At 42.2% G+C, this 22,270-nt stretch overlaps 1 pseudogene; it reads left to right on the forward strand.

The window, feature by feature from the left end:
* The first annotated feature begins 20,288 nt into the window (after nucleotides 1–20,288).
* On the forward strand, nucleotides 20,289–21,952 carry LOC147454379 (uncharacterized; annotated as a pseudogene).
* Nucleotides 21,953–22,270: the final 318 nt, after the last annotated feature.

A 22,270-nucleotide genomic window follows, 5' to 3' on the forward strand; every position in this document is an offset into this window, starting at 1 on the left:
AAAAATTGCCTTGCCTCCAACCCCCAAGCCCCCAAGACGACGGACAAGGGCTGGCAACAAATCTCTCTAATAAAATGCAAGAGAGTAAAAACATTAGCACAGAGAAACTTTCACTGTAAGGAGAAACCTCCAAATGTTCAAGATTCCCCCATCAATCTCAATAATGTCTTTGCAGTGCTTATGGACATAGATCCAAAGGGTTTTCTTACCTCAGAGCTATCCTCTTCTCAACTCTGACTGTGGTGGAGGAGGGGAGCAAAAGAGAGACAGCTAGGTATGGTTCGCCAGAGGTGGAGGAGTTTGCCCCACTTTCTTTATAATGGATGACTTACAGATTTAGTCTTGGAATGTGAAGGGTATAAAATTTCCAAATAAACGAACTCTTTTTTGGGAGGAGGTCAAAAAAGTAGCTACAAATTGGTGGTTAATTCAGGAGCACCATCTTTATGCTTCTTGTCGTAGGAAGCGGGTAGTAGGGAATAAGTTTGTGTATTACGGCGATGGCGCTTTGGGGAATAGTGGGCTACTCTCCATTTTTGGCAGGGAAATGGAGCCACAGGTCGTCTTTAACCATGCCTCAGGGAGAGTTCTTGGAGTAAGGGTCAAGTGGGCATGCAAGTCATTCACCATTATCAATATACATGCTCCCTGTGATGGCGAGGGGAGAGCCAAACTCTGGGCCCGGGGAGGTCACCTAATAAAAATGTAACCTATCACGTGAGTTCAACTGAAGGGTATTTAAAGTTCTTGAAACTTACAGAAATATATATACAAAAGGGCATTATTTTTTCAAATTTGAAAAAAATTTACAGATTTTAAAAGAAAAGGGTACATTATATTCTTAACAAAATTCATAGATAAGGGGTTTTACAAATATGTCTTGAACGCACGTGATATGGTACTTCTACACATTTCCCGAGACTCTGGGTAGATCTTAGGAAGCAGTCTCTCAAACGAGACTCGTGTATCATGGGTGATGTCAACATGGGAAGCTCGAAAGGATAAGACGGGTTTGGCTAGTGTATTGGCTATATCTCAAAAATCCAAATGGAAAGCTTTCTGTGAGAAATGGGTGTTGCTTGATTTGTGGAACGCAGGTCCTTGGAGCAGCTCTCTTGGTTTGACATACACAAGCCTTCAGTACGCCAGTATGGCATCCCATTTGGACATGTGTAACATCTCCAATCAAGCGGACTAGCTCCCCCACTCTGTGGTGCAATGTGTTGATACCTCCAAGGGCATGCGAGATCACTTTCCATTGAAGCTTCACTTAGCCAGAGCTAGTAATTATGCTTGCTCCACGAAGAGGAAGAAGAATAAATTAGTATTAGGGGTTCATCTCTTTAAGGACCTCTTTTCAATTCCCTAGCCAAGACGACTCTTGGAAATCTAAGTCAGGATGTGGAAGCAACTAACCCTCGAGCCTGGCCCTCCTTGGTACGTAGAATCCATTCAACAATAAAATGTGTTGGGCCCAAAGTGGGAAAGGCTTGAGAGATAGCAAACAAGGAGTTGCGGCAAGAAGTAGAGGAGCTCTCCAAAAGAAAGCAGGAAGGAAGAGCACAAAAGATGGATTGAGGCCAAAATGTGTCTTGCTGATTTATAATCTGAAGAAATCAATAAGACTCGTCTGCTGGCCAAAGAGCTTGCCCTCAGATGTGAACCTGCTAAAACTAGGCTCCTTTCTTCAGAGCTCTCAAAGTTAAAAGAATAAGAGACTCTATCACATCAATCATTGATGAGAGGGGAAACGAAATAAGAGACCAATAAGAGACTCTATCACATCAATCATTGATGAGAGGGGAAACGAAATAAGAGACCAGAATGTTAGGGCCAAATTCATGCTTATATATCTCGATCAAATTATTGGTCAGCCATGAGTCTCCACTCAAGGGGTGGAGAAGGTCAGATCCCATCTGCTTGGTACGATCAAATGTGACGTATTCCCTATTGAATCTAAAGCATTAGAGAGACCAATATCTATTGATGAATGTTGAATTGCCTTGCAATCAATGGGGAAGGAAACGTCCCCTAGGCTAAATTTTTCAAAGAATTCTATGAGGATCTCAAAATCCCGATAACAAAGCTAGCTAGTAGAGCTCTTTTGGAGGGGCAATTGAATGCCAAGCTTACAAGAGGACTAATCAAACCTATACTTAAGTTGGTTTGTTGCTCGTTTCTAAAGCATTGGTAGCCTATCTCCACGATGACAGTTGCGTACAAGATCATTGCTAAGGTAATTGAACTAAGACTAGCTTCAACCTTGAATAGAATAATCACCCCCCACCAACACGGATTAATCAAAGGGTGATTGATTTATGACAACATCCTCACTGCCATGGTTGGCATTGAGTACACTTCTTACACCAAGCAAGAATGCCTCCTCCTCCAACTTGACCTAGATAAGGCATGAAAAAAAATCTCGTGGTCTTACATCGAGGTTGTCATGAAGGCTTTGAGCTTTGGACCCAAAATGTGTGCGATTGTTTGCACAAAGATAGTCTGAGATGCTCTTCAACAAAAATGTAGTGGGAGGGTTTGAAGTCAAGGGCTCGATCAAGCAAGGTTTCCCCCTTGCCCCATTGTTTTTTGCAATCGGCTCTCACCCTTTGGTGACCGCACTCGAGGACAATGTGAGGAAAGGATAAATTCAAGGTCTTTTCAATTCTAGGAGGAAAACAACTGCTTGCTAAGCTATTTGCAGATGACTCTTTGCTCTTTCTTAAAGCCAACTCAAAAATGCTAAGAAGAGCCCTTCAGATTGTGCAGTTGTTTGCTTTTGCTTTTGGCTCAAGGTGCAGTATTGAGAAATCAAGATTGTTTTTTCTCTCAAAAAGTGGCTCGTTTGACCCCACAGAATGGTCGGGGTAAGTTATAGGTAAGGGCATTGTGTTCAGACACTTGGGAGATGCACTTGGGGTGGGCATCACAGATAACCAAAGATTTGACTGCTTCTTGACTAAAATAAATAGCAAATTGAGAAGGTGGAAGTTTGTTCTCCTCCCCTTTCATAGTAGATTCAGAGTAATCAATGCTTTCATGATCCCATACATCTCATTTGTGTCTCCATTGCTAAAACTAATAAAATCTAATTGGAAAGAACTTTTGAAGCCTATCAAACGGTTTCTGTGAAAAAGAAACACAAAAGACTCAACCCCTTGCCAATGGGGTAGATGGAAATGGGTAGTGAGACCAAAGAATCAAGGAGAAATTTGAATTATTGACCCTATGGTACATGTAGAAGCTTTGTGAGCCAAACTGGTGATCTCTTTGATGGACCATAAGGAGGAATGGGCTATTATGGCCCAAGATATGATTAATGAAGAAAAACTTGCCTCAAAAGGGGGCACTTGGAAGAATGCCACAGTACATGACAAGATCTTGGAACCCTCTTGGACGTTCTTGAAGCTTGGAGGTTACACAGGGGAGCTAGTACGAAAGTGTAGCAAAGCACCTTCAACGCTGGGATGGGGGGAGAATTTTAGATACTTTAGGAATACCTCTCTCAATTGGTCCCCCTGGCTCTCCAAACTTGGAAAGGGTTCCTTAGACCCCTTTTGGAGGGAAGTGGCATGCTTGGTGAACAACAAAGGTATCTCTAAACTATCTCATCTTTGGGATGACAAAAGATTTTGCTGGAAGGATGTGCAGCTCGTACTATTGCAACATAACTAGGGTATGTATGAAAGCATTCTGATTGGTAGACTTTTGAAAGTGCTTACAGCCTCACCTCCACCTGTCAATGGATCAGAACTCGATTGGAGAGCCTCGCATTGGCCAAAAGATGGAGCGTTTTTGCTTCCCAAGGCCCAGAGTATCTATATTGTGATAATATACAAAGTGGATTGGTTCGTCCCACTAATCAGAGTCTGTAAGAGAAAGTGGATAGAGGAGCGCTAAAAACATGGTACTAAGGCCATTTGGGAGACTAAATGTCCACAATATATGAAGGTATTCATCAAAAAGGTTCTCTAGGAAGCATTACCTACTAGGATCAAGGTGCACGCTAGAGGGCTCGGTTTTGAAACCTGCTCTGGTTGAAGATCAACCTCTGAAGACCCCCTTCATCTATTTTTCAAGTGCCCTACTTCATTGGGGCGGGCCGCCAAGGTTTGCCAATGGGTATGGAAGACTTTGAAGATCATCTTCTTTACTGATGACCTGATCTTGGGAGGACGGAGATTCCAAAGCTAGGCCATCTTGGTGTGCACCCATATTACTAGAGTTCAAGCCATAACCACGGATGTTCAATTATACTTAACCAAATTTGTTGTGTGGTCTTCTAAATTGGAAAGAAACAAGGTGAAAATTCACTATTGCGGACATAAGGCTATTGAGAAGCATTTCATAATAAGAGGCTTCTTTGTGAGAGAGAAAAATAGAAAGTGACACTAGTATTTTAAATCATGTGGTATCACAATAAAATATTATGTTTTTGAAAAAAAGTGTAACAATGAATTATTTAGATCACAGTATATTCCAAAAGCATAAGAAATAATGTTTTACACAATACTGCCCCTCTTTTAAAGAGAGAGGTACACAAATGTCAACACCCTCTTACAAGGGCCTTTAAAAAAAAGGTTTTTTTATCATTATCTTGCCATATGGCACTCATTGCAAGCCTTATCCAATGGTCCAGAAATCCAACCCTTTGTGTAGTCCGAGAACCCTTGGTTCTTATTTTATTGGCCCTTAATTTTCAAGGTTAATATTTGAGCATTTTAGTTAGAAAACCCAATTTTTCCATAAATCGTGATTGTGTCATTAGCCTAAACTAAGAAACCAGGGCCAATAGAAAGAAGGTGAGGAATCACAAGGGCTTGCCAATGGAAGGATTTGGGAAGGTGTTGTGAGGAAGTAGGAAGAGGGGGGCATTGGAATGTGTTTTTGGAGTTTAGTGGAAGCAGAAAGTAAATAATGGAGTGGTCTGACCAAAATGAGAAGTTAGTGCCTGTCGTTATGTCAGTGAAGGAATTTGTAGTCCAAATGTGGTCCAAAGTTGAATTCTAGACTATTGTGTTGTGGGTTATATGTTGTGTCATGTTGTGTGTGGAGAGAAGGTTAGAAATAGCAAATTATTCAGGAGTTTGGTATTTAGCATTGATGTTGAAATCACCGAGTAAAATGGTAGGGGTGTGTTGGAGGTGAGGTGTGAGTAGTGTGGTAAATATTTGTAGGAGCAATGGAAGTGGACTTGAGGGTCTACGGTATAATGTTATCAGGGTTATTGGTGGACCATGTGGTGTACCGAGGAGTGCTGTAATGCATTCTATTTCATTTGTGGAAATGATATTGTAGTGTTGTAGATGTATGTTTTTCTTTGATGTGAAGAGGGATACTCCCATGGGGCCAGTTGTTTGGGTTTGTGTGTGTGTAACCGCGTATGGCCACTGTGTTAGCATGTTGGAGCTTTGTTTCTTGGAGACAGAGAATGTGGGAAACCATTAAGTTATTATCATGAATAAGGTTGTTGTAGTTTTTTTTCAGGGACACAATGTTAAGAGATTGTATTATCAAGTGATTGTTGGGCAAAGAGTGGAGGTCAAGCTATGAAGGTTGCCAAGTGGCATGTGTTTTGCGGCGGTGTAGCTCATCTAGAACTGTTCGGTCTACTTTAATATGGGTGGAAGTTAATTGTGTCAAGAGGTAAAGGTTGTTGGGATGAGAGGGAAGTGTACACAAGACTGTAACTTTGAATGCTGGTTGGATCAAAAGCCAAGGTGTCTAGTGTCAAGCCTTGTGCACGGTCTATGGTCCTAGCAGTTGCAGGTTAAATTGGGAATTGTGTTCTAGTAATAGTGTTTAGGAAGTTTTTTCCTATTTGAAACTCACGTGTTATTTTTTGGATTGATGTCCATTGTCTATCTATTGATGTAGTGTATGGTTGTTTGTTTTCATATCTAGTTTTTTGGCCTACTTTAGTGGTTTGAAAGTGAATCCAGATTGTTTGTGTCATGGAGTTCTGTGTTACTGCTTTGAATATTCCGTTGGATCCATTGACTAGGCCATCTATAATGTCAATGTTTCCAGTGCAAAGTTCTACAATTAGGCCTGGTTTTAAGTGAATTTTTTTGTGAAGTCCTGCTGCCAATTTTGGATCTATTGGAATTTGAATAGTTTTTCTGCAAGTTTTTGCCCTTGTGTCTTGTGCTTCAATAAATAGTGGTGTCCCTATGGTAGTGTTGAAAATATGTTGGTTGTGTATGTCTTTATCTTTGTTTGCATAATAAAGGTGGGACACCATTGCTGGATGAGGTACTGTGTGCATGTAATGCGTATTGAGGAACAAAATGTCTTTGTCGGTGTGTTTTGAAAAGCGTATCTTGTTAAGTATGTCAATGAATGTCTTATTAGTTTGTCTCATGCTTCTTGTTAACTCATAGCACTTTATGCGGTCATGCCAGAAAGAGGGTGAGATAGCTTCGAGCAACTGAGTTTTTGGAGAAAATCCAAGACTCGCATACTGGACTAGCTTGGCAAAGATCACCGCACAAGACATCAACACCACCAAATGGAAGGTTATAGTTGTTTTTAATTGCACGCAGGCGAGAGTCTTCCATAGCAAAGACGTTGGTTCCAATCAAGGAGACTTCATCGAAAACGGATAACTGTAGGTATCGATAAAGCAGCCATAGTTCATTCAACCTCTCAGACGATAGGGAAGTGTTAGATAATGTGAGTAGTGGCAAGTGGAGGGCCGAGTGGATAGTGGTTCCACCAATGTTAAAAGCAACCTTGCCTGTGCATGCCATTAGCAAATCTTTTGTAGTTGTTGGGCTCGAATGTGATCTGTGGTTATAGAAATGTAGAGGCCCTTGGACAATCAAAAGGAGGGTGAAAGTTTTTCCTATTTCTGCACCTCCAGTCAGGAAAATGTGGATTGGTTTTGTGGGGAATATATGTTTTTTCAGCATAATATCATCGAATATTAGCCTTTGTTGGGCGTTAAGAAGTAGAATACTCTTGTAATAGATATCATTTGGCTGGAGCAGTATTTTTATGGGCTGGTATATAGTGTGTAAGCAGTTGGTGGTGTTGGATATTTAGGTCTTGTGTGATGTCAACCATAATATGGGAAGAAATATTAGATAGTGTTGTAGATGTCAAAGGTGAACTAGTGCCTAATGAGTTGGTGTTAAGGTTGTCTTGTACTATTGTGGTTTTGTTATATATATATTTATTTGTATCAATGATAGGTTTATTTTTATTGTATACATCTTTCCATGTGAGTCCATTCGTTAGATGTTGAGTTTCATTATTTATCCATGGTAGATATAGAAGACATTGTTCTCTATAATAATTATCGGGATTCTTTGTGGCATTATATTTGACATATTGTATAATTTTTGGTTTGGTAAGTTTTTTTGTATCTGCTTCTTGTTGTAGTTTATGTGGAGGCAAATTCTGCCAATGATATAGCATTGAGTTGGGCAGGACGTGTACAATATTTGTCTATGCTTGTCTCGTAAAAGATTTATGTACTAGTTGGGTCTATGTTTTGCAGGAGGTGTTTTCGCTTGAGAAGCATTGTTCTCTCATTGGGGAGGGTTTGTGTTTATGAACATAAATTCTTGAGTTGCGTTGTAGAGAGGCAGGGAAAGTGCAATATATATTGCGTGTTGTGAGCTTATTTGCTGTGTGTTTAGTATTGTGTTTCCCATTTTTCAAAGTCTATCAAATGTAGTTGCATTGTTTTGAATGCAATAGTCAAATTGTTCTTTGATTGCTTTGATGAGTGTGTTATCAAATTTTGTTATATATGAGGTGCAATAGGTAGCTGCTCCGTGTGCATTTAAAATTTATTGTATATTTGAATTTGCATCCCATAGCTTTGAAATGGTTGGATTGAAATTATTTGTGTAAATATCTTTGATATTTCTTTTCAACAAAAGTGTTGGGCATGAGATTGTGGATGCTATAGCTTGGATGTAATCCTCAAATTGAAGGTGCATAGATAGAATCCACTGTTTGAATGTAATATTTGCTTTATAATCTAGTAGTAATAGATTACCTTTTATTTGTTTGTGTTTATTTCTTTTGTATTGGATATTGTTATGTTGATAACGATAAGGTTCTAAAATCATAGTCAAAGGCATCGAGGAGTGAGGAAAGTCAAAGCGGCATCCCTTGCGTTTTTTGAAGCAAGACTTCTTATGCTTGTGTGTTTGATTTTCTTGTGAATCTACAGGAAGAAAGATGGAATCATTCTAAATGATTTAGCTTCTCTACTATAGCCAAGGGGAGGTTAAATCCTATGGAATTCAATTGGCTGAGAAGTTTACTATGTTCTTGCCTTTTACGGCCGCATGAAGTGCAAACATAGTTTTCATGTATCTCGTTGTTTCTAGACCTATCAAGTGATGATCACCTATGCCCTTTTCAAGCTAATTGTGAAGAAAACATTAAACGTCCACATTTATAGCTGATATATAGGAACATCGTTCGTTGTTTCTATGTACTGTTGTATAGCTTTGTTTGGTGGGTAGGCTTGTTCAATGTTTATATTCAAGGGAGATGTGGGATGTATTTTTTTTTAAAGTTTAGTTTTGCTATTATTGCACCTATTTCTAGGATGGTTCTATCACCCAAGCAAGCAAATTGCCTCGCGATGGAGGCAGGGAGTTCATTCGGTTGCTGGAGAAGAAAAGCTTTCAATGATTCTGTCTCGTTTTTATCCTAGGTACGATATTTGTGTTTGTTCGAGCATCGGTTGCCCCCGAATTAAAAAAATAGGCAACCACTTCTATCGACAATGATGATTCTGTACAATGTTGCTGGATCGGCTTTACTATTGAATGTTGTCTTTTTTGGGTGAATTTATTGGCATACCGTAAATATGGACGTCACATGCAATACTAAATTTTAAAGGAGAATACATGGATAATATCAAGTTCAATACCAATAGATGATGTGTGGCTATTCAATACTTCGGTCAAAATGGAGGAATCATATCTACTGGAAGCTAAATGCACCAAAGAAGGTGTCATCATTGGCATTCGTGACTTTATTATTTTACTAAGCACGAGGAAAACATTATTATTCCATGGGTGACTAGCAAGGAAAGCACTATCGATATCATTCTGAATGAGTTGTTCAAAAGATGCATTTTGGTTGCTTGAGGAACCCATGCACATGCAATTTTCCCTCCCCTTGGGCTATGGGGAGGGAGGAAGACAAGTAAATGAAACACACACACACACTGTGTGTGTGTGTGTGTGTGTGTGTGTGAGAGAGAGAGAGAGAGAGAGAGAGAGAGAGAGAGAGAGAGAGAGATAAGAATTTACAAGATTAGTAATGGATGAAAGAAATATAATATAAAGAGTGGTTTTTGGTGTGGAGGTGATGGAGCTTCAATGTTGTAGAGGAGGAGTGCTACTTTGTCTCTTTGACAAAATATGTGAGAGGCCTAACTTGTTGACGGCGGTGAATTTTCCAGTTCGGACAAGTGAGGCTAGTAGCTCACGTGTATCCAGCACATCAGAAACATATAAGTCAACAAAGTTTTTGTCAAGGTGCAATACTTTGTTGACTATGTCACCCGCTAAGGAAATGTCAATTGGGGAAGCTTTGTTGGTCAAAATCTTTTCTTCAAGCTTGGTCACCAAAACAATAGTTGTAGATTTTGAGTAGATAGGGAAAAAGTCTGCCTCTTGTTGGTAATGAATATTAGTAGATTTGGATTGATCGCAAAAATGTTCCACCAAAATTGAGTTCACATTCACAAAGTTCAATGTGCTAGTCACCTATGTATAGCCACTTGATGAGTTAGAGATTTCTTGAGCTATTATGGTGAAAAAGGAAAAGTAAGACCAATACTTACCTCTTGATTCTGACCAACATCAAGAATATGGGCCTTATATGCTTCCTCCAAACGATACTTGAGACGAGAACTTATGATGGTGCTAGAATAGTAATATCCAAGACTGAGAGTGTATTACTCCGGCCTGTGAAGGAACCTATGTTTCGTGCAACAAACATAGGATGCACATCTGTCTCAAGAGCACGTAAGCATGGTGATCATCTTTTCATACATTTACAAAGCTAAGCTATGACGGCAAGAGAGGGAAAATATTAGAAAGAAACAAATCTATAGAATGGCAAAGATATAGTAAGTCTTACAGTTGTGCTCAACCCTCGTTATGGCACCTTACAAAACTCGTAAGGGTTGGGCACAAGCAAGCCTTGCTTAGTTCCGTTGTCGCCTCACACGTCTTGAAAAGTGTACATGCTATCATACCACTTTGATTCACACGCTTGAAGGATTTGGGCCCAACGCGAAGAGAAGAAGAAACATGAAGCTTAGGCAGGCTTGAAATGCTCCTCGTGCGGAGTGGAGGCACATGATCAAGAATGAGGCCACTATCGGGTCCCTTCTACAATCCTCCCTTCTCTTTCTCAACGTTCACTAAGTCTTAAGGCTAACCTACTATCAGATCTATTAAATGGATTTGATACATATTTAGACACATGCAAGAGAACATCAAATTCAAAGGCATTAATGAACTAGTGGACAAAGGTACACCAATCAGAAAGGGTACAAGCATCCTCAACTCAACAACATTGTTGGAAGCTTGGCTCAGAGTTGTCTTATCTGAGAATCCATGGTGTAGCTTGCTCGCATCTCCCGTACCTACCCGGATCAGGACATGATGTTCTCGCCATCATCCGTAGTCACTCCCTCTATACTGCCTCATGAAACCAACACATGGGACCCAGTGAATGTGCTCCCGCATTGTACTTCCCTATTTCTCTCCAATGATCCATTCTACCAATCATCACCTGTAGGGTATGTAGGTCCTCAACCTTTTTTATCTCCCTCAGACCCTCTCATAAGAAAAATCCTCCCGCCTGAACTTGCTAACAAACTCCTACAAGCTCTTTCAGCGAGGCAGCAACTCATAACCAGCCATACCCAACTTTGGCATGGCCCAAGCTTGGTCCCACCAGCGACAAGCTCATGTCCTACAGCTGCTGTAGGAGTTACCAGAGGAAGCCTATGTGTCCCTGCCCTCGAACTTCAGCAAAGCCACAGCCCGAAACCTACTCATGCAGGCAATGATCAACCTCCAGAAGGTAAGCCTTCAATCATCTTACCCTCTGCTCAAGTCAGAAAGGTAGAAAGGGATCTTGAAAGTAGGGTGCTAATAGGGCTACTTGCTGGCCCTTGCCCCCAAATTGACACCTTGAAGACATGGATTAAACACCAATGGGCCCTTAGAGGTATAGAGGTGGAGTCAATACAGTGCCTGTCGCGCAATCATTTTCTATTTGTCTTTAGAGAGCCCTCCATGGATTTTTAAGCCCTGAGCTCAGGACAGTGGGTTATAAGGAACTCCCCACTGTGCTTGTCCCGATGGAGCAAGGCCTTTAACCCAGAAGATTATGCGTGGCCAGAGGTTATCCTGTATGGGTAGAGTTCCCAAACTTACCTCTACACCTGTATCATCACTTGGGGCCCATAGCGGGTAAACTAGGTAGGGTATTGGGAGGCAGACCAAGGCAGGAGTTCTATAACCCTGCTTGGCACCCTCAAGTATTGGTGAAAATGAATATCTCTCACCGAGATAACGTGCCCTCCTCCATAGAAATCATATATAGACGATGGAGAAGTCTTAAACCAGTCTATAGAATACAAGTATCTCCCAAATACTTGCTTCTTATGTGGCAAGAAAGGCCACTACGTGAGAGAATGCCCCCTTAAACCTCCCTCTAAAGAACCCCACTCAACCCATCAGCCCAATCATCCTGCCCCCAAGGCTCAGGAAGAAGCCCTTCCTTCCAATGACAAAGGCAAAGGACATTTTAAGCCCAACCAAGTGCAAGCTAAGCAGCCTCACCCCAAGAAGCATGATCCTAAAGCTAAACCCCATCATCTCAACCGTTTCTCCATTTTGGCCTATATTCAAGAGTATGTTGACTTTGATTCGGAAAAATCAGGGGAGTTTATCCCCCCTACCCAAGCCCAAGTAAACCCTTAGTCAACGGACATGGAAGTCCAACCCTCTAGGCTAGAGGAGGAACTTAACGAGTTGGACAATGAAGTCCCCTCGGTTCTGAATAAGGAGAACATCCCTTTGAAAGACCACCCCTGAGTTCAACCAACAATGGGGCCTTCTCCTATGGAATTCCTCAGAGACAACAAACGGAATCATGCTAGTGTGGCCCAAACCCCACCTAGACAATTAGGGAACAAAAAGGACAAAAAGGTTCTCAAATGAAGCTTCTCTCTTGGAACATAAAGGGCCTCTCTAACCCTACCAAAGTCAAAACAATTGCCAATTGGCTCAAAAACAACAGATTTGACGTGCTTATGTTTCAGGAGGTAAAGACTACTAGACACAAGCTCACTAAAGCACTTGAGGGTGTCTCCAAGCTTCACAAGTGGGTGGTCGACTCCCATACCCACGGATCTGGGGGATGCACTATTGGTGTTCCAGAAGAGCTCAACATCAAAGATTTGGCTATCCATTCATGGATCAATTGGTGTTTGGTGGCTCTTTCCTCACCCGTAAGTGCCAGGTTGGTATGTTATTATACAGGAGGCTCGGTGGCTGACAAAACAAAATTATGGATGAATTAGCTAACCTTCAAGGACCTACTATCTTAGTGGGTGATTTTAACATGGTTGAAAAGCTTGGACGACCGGTTCTTGGCCCTAGGTCAAACCATTAGAGGGGCTGAGCTTCTAAAATGGGAAGCCCTCAAACAAAAGCTCCAGCTCTGGGATGTGGGATCCCCGAGAGACTTTAGTTGGAAAAATTACGCGTCAGGCAACTTAGCAAGGAAAGCTCGACTTGATCGATGCTACATGGATATTTCTATTGTCAATTCTTTTACAAGGGTTAAATCTAAACCTAGATACAACACTTGCATCTTTGATCACTACCGTGTGGTAGTCACTATCACGATAAAGACTCCAAATTCAGAAATAATTTGTTCCACACTGATTCAAGCCTTTCCAAATTACCTTTAGTCTAGGAAGACATCAGTAAAATATGGGCCCATGCCTTCAAGATTTGTTCCAAGCCCGCCCAAGCGTGGAGCAAAGCGGTTAAAGACACACAGAGAGGAAGCTTATCCAGGCTAGAAAGGAAGTGGCCCTCATTAAGATAAAACGTAGGGATTCAATCTATGAAGAACTATCTATTCTTGAAGCCTCTCCCCTGAATGAGGGCATCCAGAATCTCATAGCTACTGCTCGCCAAAAACTTTGACATGAGGAGGACGTGATCATCAAGCACACCACAACCTTCTTCAAACATTGGTGGGAAGGGAAAGTGGATTGGCCTACCAAAGAAATGTTCAAATCCCTGAGAAAGTAGAATGTCTGAGAAAAAGTCCCCTTCTTCTCTTTTCCAAACCCAATAACCTCTGACACCAAGAATCTAGAGTTAGTAAGGAGCCACTTTTCTACCCTCTTCAGCACTCCTGAGAAGCTCCCGATAGAAGCTGTGGAATCCCAAATTGAAACTCTCCCTTGTAGAGTCAAAGTTATCCCTGATCAGGATACTTCCTTAGCAGAATCTCACCTATCTATCTACGACATCCACTTAGCCATAGAAGGGATGAAGCCTCACAAGACTCCAGGGCTAGATGGCCTTCCTGCTGAATTCTTTCAACAATTCAAAGAAATGCTCTCCCCATTCCTTCTATTGGTATGGGATGAATCTTTAGCCCACAAAGCTCTCCCTTGTTCCATTAACACTGGGGTAATCAAACTTCTTCACAAGAGAGGAGTTAAGACAGATCTCTCCAATTGGAGGCCGTTAACCATGCTTAACACATCATACAAGATTTTTGCCAAGGCAGTGGCCACTTGAATAAGTGTCCTCCTAATGAAATGGGTCTTAGCTGAGCAAAAAGGGTTCATCAAAGGCAGGAAGATAATGGATGCAGTCATCGCATTATGGGAGGGCTTTGAATATGCTACAAAATCTGGCCAAGACTTCATCTTCATCAAAATGGACTTTGACAAAGCATATGACCGATTGGAGTGGTCCTATATCTTAAGGTGTTTGGAAGCAATGGGTTTTGGCAAGATGGTGTTCCTCTTTGTACAAAATCTTCTAGGTAATGCCAGAGCCAGGGTTTCATTAATGTCTCTCAGGAGTATTTGATCTAGCTAGATCATTCCGCCAAGGCTTCCCACTGGCTCCTCTACTTTTTGCAATTGCTGTAGATTCCTTGAACTGCTTGGTCAAAGATAGGATGAGAAAGGGACTCATTAAAGGCAACACTCTCCCTGGTACTATGGACCAGTAATGCTTGTATCAATTTTCCGACGACACAAATGTGCTCCTGGCTAATGACGAGTCCTCACTTTTTGAATTTTGGAATGTTATGAAGATGTTCTGTCTGGCTTCAAGTTTGCAGGTTATTCACAACAAGACAAGAGTCTACTCAACTCAATCTCTACCCGGGTGGCTGGATAATATAGGGTGTAAAAAATTAAAAGAAGGAGATATTTTCAAGCTCCTTGGAGTTCCCATGGGGTCTGGGGTCTCACTCAAAACTAGGTGGTACTGTGTATGCAACAAGTTCCAAGCCAAATTGAATAGATGGATAGGATTCCAACATTCTTTGGTGGGAAGGGTAGTGGTCATCAATCACTTTCTCAACGCTTATGTCTTGTTTTTCTTTGGGTGTTGGAGGCCCGTCAACTGTCATCTTCTAAGGATCCCCAAAATTTGTAGGAACTTTTTATGGAAAAGTGACCCCTTTGTTCGCAAGAATGCTAAGGTTTCATAGGAGGTGTTCACTCTTCTAAATGCAAAGGAGGGTTGGGCATTCAAGACCTCAATCTTATAGTAGCTGACAAGATGGGAGTCAAATTACTGGTGACAGCTCTCCATCAACCAGAGGAAGAATGGTCAAGACTCTTACTCAGGAAGGCCAAGCAATTCAGATCAGAAGATTGCAAGGGATGGACTCACCTGCCCCCTTTAGTCAAATTTTTTGGAAAAAAAGAGTCCTCCCTGCCGACTCCGACCTGCTCAGATCTATATTCCAAGCTTGGAATAGGCATAGGAGCAAACTCACTCTTAACTCTCTATCCAAACATTGGTACTCCCTTGAGAAGATGATGTTTCCCGAGCACTTGGAGGAAAAAGGATTTTCAAAAACCAGTGCTCATGGTAAACTGTGTCTCATCTTAATAGCGTGTGGGTTTCAATCTCAAAAATGCCCGTTGAGGGCACGACAGTGTTTGGGAAAAAACATTTTTTCAAACATACAAAATTCCTTTGTCAAGAGGAAATTTTAGAGAATCAAGTTACTTTTCTTGGTCTTTACACTATTTTTCTATATTTTGGAGAGGAAGTTTTCCCATCTTAACAGCGTGCCGGTTTCAATTTCAAAAATGTCGGTTGAGGGCACGACTGTGTTTGGAAAAAAGCGCTTTTCCAAACATAGAAAATTCCTTCCCTTGGATTTGCCAAGAGGATTTTTGTTTTTCTTTGCAAAACTCACAATTGTGAGTGAATTATATTACTCATTTCAAAAAATTACAAGAACTTGCCATGCTCGTGCCGAGCCATGACATCATCCATAGACCAAACTTACATCGGCTCTCTAGGTAGCCACCCCTAACGATCTGCCCCCATGCCCTTGATACACAAGGTTAATTATCATGTTCTTCACTAATCTTCTATTTTCATGATTTTCCCCTTTCCTAAGAATTCCGCTGACAACAAGGCATAGGTAACCCTAGACCAATCATTCGAGTTTTGCTTACACCCGAGCGTCCATAATAGCACTCTGCTTTCTTGTATAATTTCTTCGAAGCTTGCCACCTTAGGAACTCCATCAAACACACGGCGGTTCCTTGTTTGCCATACATTATGTAAAAAGTAATACCTGATAATTTGAATGCAGATGAGGAGGGCAGGACTACCCAAGTTCCTACCTCCAAGGAGTAAATTAGTATTGACGAAACCAATTTTCCATGTTAACTTTTTGAGCTGTTACACATTTTATTTTACTATTTTGGAGTGGAAGTTTTCCCTTTTCCCTTTGGCCTCACCGGCATTTTTGAGATTGAGAATGGCATCTCGTCTTGGCAAACTAAAGGGAACAATGTGTAACGTGCTTCATGTTAGTCTCGAACCGGTTTGAATTATGAAAATGCCGGTCTAGTGCAAGGGAAAAAGGAGAATTTTCGCCCCAAAGTAGAGAAAAGTAGGGTAAAAACCAAAAAAACACCACATTTTTTTTTTTAAATTCCTCTTGGAAAACTCAAGGAAATAAAATTGTGTGCTTGGAAAAGCCATTTTTCCCGACCATTGGTAGGAAAGGAATTTTGAAAATGCGAACAATTTTGATACAAGGGTAAATGAGGTCTAAGTGCCTTTATGATTCGATGAGCACCTACAATCAGTGTTCTTGAAAAATTGTGCCTCATCTTAATATCGTGCCGGTTTCAATTTCAGAAATGCCGGTTGAGGGAAAGAGGAAAGGATGAAATTCTACCCAAAAATTGAGAATAATAGTGTGGAAAGCTGAAAAGGAAACCTACTTTTTTAGCATTTCCTCTTGACAAAATCAAGGAAAGTCTAAATCATCTCAGACTCTCTCTTTCTCTCTCTCACACACACACGTGCACACAGACAAGTGCATCCATTGGATTGGACAGTCGACGAGGTCTCTGTCCGACCTCTCCAATGTTCGGGAAAAATGTGTCTGAATTTAATATCGTGTCGTTTTCAATTTAAAAAAGTGCCGGTTGAGGGCATGGGAAAAAGGAGAAATGCCGCCCCAAAATAGATAAAAACAGTGAAAATCTAAAAAAATAGCCTAATTTTTTGACATTTCCTTTTAAAATAAACAAGGAAAGGAATTTTGTATGTTTGGAAAAATGATTTTTCCACTGTCTTGGTACCATGGCCTCTCTCTCTCTCTCTCCCTCTCTCTCGCTCTCTCTCTCTCTCTCTCTCTCTCAAGCAATTGAGAATTCGAGGGTCTACCACCGTCTGCAGGAGGAAGTTAAGATACACAACATTCTCAAGAAGTGGAGAACTCGCAGGACGGCACTGGGCAGGACCCTCAACATTGCCGAGCAATGTTCGAGAAAATGTGTCTCAGCTTAATATCGTGTCGTTTTTAATTTCAAAAATGCCGGTTGAGGACAAGAAGAAAGGGATAAATTCCGCTCTAGAATAGAGGAAAATAGTGTAAAAACTCAAAAAATAAACCTAATTTTTCAATCCTCTTGGCAAATCCAAGAAAAGGAACTTTGTATGTTTGGAAAAATGATTTTTCCCGAACACTATTACCGAGCATCTTGCGAAGCGCCATGTAGCTATAGCCAGGAACTATGCGGACGATACGTGTAGAGATACGTGTAGAGAGAGAGACTATCGAGCCTGAGCTGGACTAAGCCTAAGTGCCTTTATGATTTGATGGAAACCTGCAACAAAACATGGATCGAACTCGTGAGGTGCATAACATCAAGCAGTAGCGTAGACCACTCCAAGCACAAACTCACATGTGCAGTATAGCAAGGGCCTTTATGATTCGATGGATACCTGCAACAAAACGCAAGTAAGGCAAAGCACAATGACCTCCACACATCTTTTCTAAGCCCTGTCGCCATCCTCTTTTCTGCACAATCCTCCCGCTTGGGACTCCCTGGACAAAACAAAAAAATACCTGCACGACAAATTCGCATGCGCAATATAGCAAGAATGCACATAGAGAGAGAGAGAGAGAGAGAGAGAGAGAGAGAGAGAGAGATTCACTCTTCCTTGTTGTAGGTGTCATTGTGTGTGTGTATCTACGTGTATCTGAAAGCTCGGCTTCTCCACAGTACCGCATACCAGCTCAGCAAAAAACTCTGAAGCCCACCTGGCTTCTCCACGTTTCGTCCTCTCTTGCAGGTTCTCCACACTGTCCACAATTACTCGCGAATTGAAACCTTCGCCCAAAGGCTCTGAAAACATGCCCTAAACTCTAGCCGTCCACGCAGATGCCATCCGTCAAAGTACGCCCAACCCAGCCCAATACTAAGTAAGGCCTTTCCTCAGCAGGCCAAAAAGGTTTTCTATGGGGCATGGATCACCATCTCATCTATAAGGACCACCATCTCATTCCCAGCTTGTATCTGCTCATGGTAGTTGTTTCTATGTATTCATTTATTATGGAGATTCTCAATCGTATCCACCTACATCCAGCCTATGCCATGGCCAATATGACATTAGATCAATAAAACATCCATGAATCGAAATCATACCCTCCTCATCAAGAAAGTACTCCCAATTTTATACACCAGTACAACCAAGGGTACATGATACATGCATCATGCCCTTTATATTAATAATAAAATTTCCTCTGCCTACAGCCATGCGAATGATTCCTCTCAACAGCTTGCACTTCCCTCATCCCTGCATGCATGTGAAGCGTACTCTCATCTAACTCTACCTCACTTTCATCAAACATGGACCTACATACTCACTTGGAAATGGCGAGAGAGCACTTTCAAAGATTCTGGTTTGGGCTGTCATGATGTTAAGGTGAACGATTTGCTTTGTGTAAGTAACTTCAAGCACTAGGGTAAAACCCCCAATAAAAAGCCACCTGTCGAAGGGGGGATGCAACTGGGCTCTGCATCCGATACGTGAGTGCGCTAGTGGGTGGACGCAGGAGCTCAAGTGGTTGGGGGGTTTATAGCAGTACAGTTTTCATCCTTGCCATTGGATGCAGGGTTCAAGCCCCTATGGCATAGCGGTCTTCTCCTCGCCCCTATGCGGCTTGCTTAACACCCCAATTTTTAATACACACAAAAAAGGTTTATTCTCACGTTTTTGCTATGCTCCACAGCTAAAGCTGTGCCTTTTGCTACGGATTCTCGTGGACGAAAGCTTTTCATTGAGCACCTTGCCACCTAATTCCATTCAACACGGAGAGAGATTGAACCAAGCCAAGTTAGGTTCACTCCTTTTGGGGGTTTTACCCTATGAGTCTCGGCTATATCTAATAGAAGCATGGGAGGGGATGGGATCTACGATGGGAAGATTGAGTACCATAGATCTCAGGGAAATTGTAAACCCAGGTGCCTTGGGTTTCCTTTTGCACAAATTTTTGCTCTTGGATGGATTTTCGTCGAGAAACCTTGCGAGATGCTCTCTTTTGTTGGGTTTATAGGTGCACAGAAAGTCTTAAGCGATAGGATTTGCAATCCAAGGGTCTTCAAATAATGTGGAGGTGAAGCTTCCATGTGTGCAGTGTGCACCCTTTCATTGGGGAATGTGGATACTAGTCATAAAAGTTGTGCAATGCCTCATTGCGTCAAACGCTTTAGACTGAGGGTCAATTTTGGAATCTTCTAGAATTCTCTGACGGTTGCCTTCTAGGGTAAAGGGGCCAGTTACAAGACATGCCCCTTTTCAAGGCCTGTCCTTACCCCAATAAAAAGGGTACTTTTGCCCAAGTAGGCATACGAGCTAGTGTGAAAAAGTGGTTAGCTCATTAGCTCACAAAGCGCTCACGTCCGTTAGATTGCAAGATCAAGCCCTTGCGTGGTATTGTACTTCTATTGCCCCGGATTGCGTCCGCTTTCAGGCTCTCTGTTTTGTTGAACTAAATATTGAAATCATGATGCTCAACTGACCGGGATCTTCATCGGAAGACGACGCGCTTCTTTTGCATGATGCCGACCTCCTGAGCTCCCAAATGAGCTACTCCATGCCTCGAATGACATAGCATAGCCTCTGCTTGGGCGAGCTCGATCTCACTGTCCTTAATTTGGGACATTTACCCTAGAACTCTTTGTACATAATTTCCTTGGACTCATGTCAAGTCATGGACTCATGTGCTTCTCTTCTGCATCCATCCATATACTACATTAAAAAGACAGCCTTGAAGCTCCACGTGGCTACATTTCTCATAGCCTCAAGGTCTGCCAAAGGCTTCTGCCATGTGGGCATGAGATTGCCAAACGCTTCTATATTATATTATTATCGGCAAGGGTGGATAGCCACGTGGTAGCAAATATATGCAAGGCCTGTCTATTTCCCTCCACCTTTGTTGCCACGTTGGAGAAATACCAAACTCACCCATGTGGATCTCCCTTTACTCACCTTGAGCTCCGGGTTTTCTTTCCTTGACCTGCGAGCCTGGACTTGATCCACGGGTTTAGTGGGTTGTGTTTATTGTTAAACACCTACCCCTCTCTAGAAGTCCCTGCTTCCACCTTCGACACCCACGCGTTGGCCTTGCACACATTCTTCTCCCCCTTCCCTTTGCTAGCGCACACAAGCTCAGCCAGGCCCTATCATTTTGCTACCACGCGGGACATGGCACGCCTTCCCTCACTGAGTTGCTTGAAGGAAAGTCCCCTTCAAGCCCTGCGCCTCCAGCATACCAGCCTCTGGACCTAGCTTGGCATGGAGGTCAGCGGCACAGCCGAAAGCCTGGCTGACTACTTGCTCTCCCTCTTTGCTCCCTGCTCTGGTTGGAATGCAGATCAAGACATGTATTTAACGAGATCCAAGAGTGGGAGCTCGCCCAGTCCTTGATCCACAACTTCTCGCTATGCACGTTGGTGCTCCTTCAATAGCAAAATCCTGCAGCAAAGGCCAAAATCCATGTCCATCATGCGTCGAAATTCCATCTACAGGTCTGGCCAACTCCTGCAAGAGCCTCAGGTGAAGCCATCTGTGGCCAAGCTCTTTCTTTGTGGCCATGGAGAAGCTGGCAAGACAACACTTTGCCAATCATTATTGGCACCCTTATGAATTCCATCATATTGTGGTTTGCTTCGCAAGCCAATCAGCTGGACACGAGGTATGGATAGTGGGTGGTTTTGCAATAAATTCATAGGCAATCTCTTGGCAACTTATATGACACAAGAAGCATCTAGAAATACTCGATCGGTCACTATGGAGGATAGAGAGATTAGAGATTTACTGAGGACGCAAGGATGCAAGGACGAGTACCAGCTTGAAGAGATGGTGCTTTTCTTTAAGGAGAGAACAAGCACAACACATGATGCTCACGCCTCAGAGATGCTGCTTTTCCCCGCATTGGTAAAGCAAAAGCATGTTGTATATCCAAATGTGGTACCCGATTTAATACCTCACAGCATGAAGCCTTCTTTGGGAGGAGACTGAAATGTCAAGAAACTTCAATGCATCTAATACCATCTGGACTTTTTACCAGGTTGCATGTGAGGCTACGCACCTCTTTGCGATGATTATGAGTGCTACCACCTTGGCTATTGTTGGACATCCTTCTTGAAAGGCAATGTTGGTGCTGTGGTGCGTTTTGGAGGGGATTTCACTGAACCATGGGGGAACAAAGCATGGATTGACATTCTGGCTTTTTACCCCCAAGCGGCTCCGACATCAGTCAACTGCAAGAAGATGAGAACTCCAGGTCCTACCTAACTGCTCCAGAAAATCTGATGACCCAGATAAAAAAATCGTATCTTTGAGATATGCCAGTCGATTGATTCTTGGGAATTCCAAAAGTGGTGCTAGAAGAGTGGGTTCTGCATGGCAGAACTCCAGCACCCTATGCCTCTAAATTTTCCATCATAAGAAAATGACGAGGCTTGAAGGATGCTGTGAATTGGGGATATGTCAAAATACCTCCAACACCGGTAGTCGAGGTTCTCCTATCAATGGAGCTCGAAGAACATGTTACAAATAGGCAACTCACCCCTCTTGCAACAATCACAGCTGAATTCTCTTTGAGCACAATTGATGGCGAATTCCCAAAACACTTGCATGGAAAGGAGCATGTTGACAATATTGTGGTGCTATTAGAGCAGCCCCAAGATGATGGTTTGAGTAGAGAGGCAGATGAATCTCCACTAGATTCATTGTCTAAACGGATCCAACAGGAGCTGCAATGCTATGATCTACGGCAAGAGTCAAGGTTTAGGACCTTAAATCTGAGTGTACAAATGCTTAGAACATATATTGATGCATTTTGGAAAGTGCTTACGCTGAGCTGAGAGGGACATCATCTTCAATTGCTCATACGTCTTCTGAGATATGAGCTTACAAGAGACCATGCCACGATAAAGGGAGAGAGAGAAAGATAGAGAGAGGCCGCCGGAGGCGGCCAGCCGTACTAGTTTGTCCTCAAAAACTCATGTGCTTGACGGGACATTGACGGAGCTCCTTCCCACATTCCCAATCCTTTGAAAGATGTTCACTTATGATCTAACAACCCCATCATGCCTAGCTCTTGGAAGGGCTTCGGCTCTACAAAAACTTAAGGGTGGCTTCAAAGGAATTTTACAGCATTCATGCAACCTTAAAATCTAGGT

This window comes from Adiantum capillus-veneris, chromosome 7 (genome assembly GCF_014529385.1).
Source record: "Adiantum capillus-veneris isolate H3 chromosome 7, ASM1452938v2, whole genome shotgun sequence".
In the NCBI taxonomy this organism is placed as follows: domain Eukaryota; kingdom Viridiplantae; phylum Streptophyta; class Polypodiopsida; order Polypodiales; family Pteridaceae; genus Adiantum; species Adiantum capillus-veneris.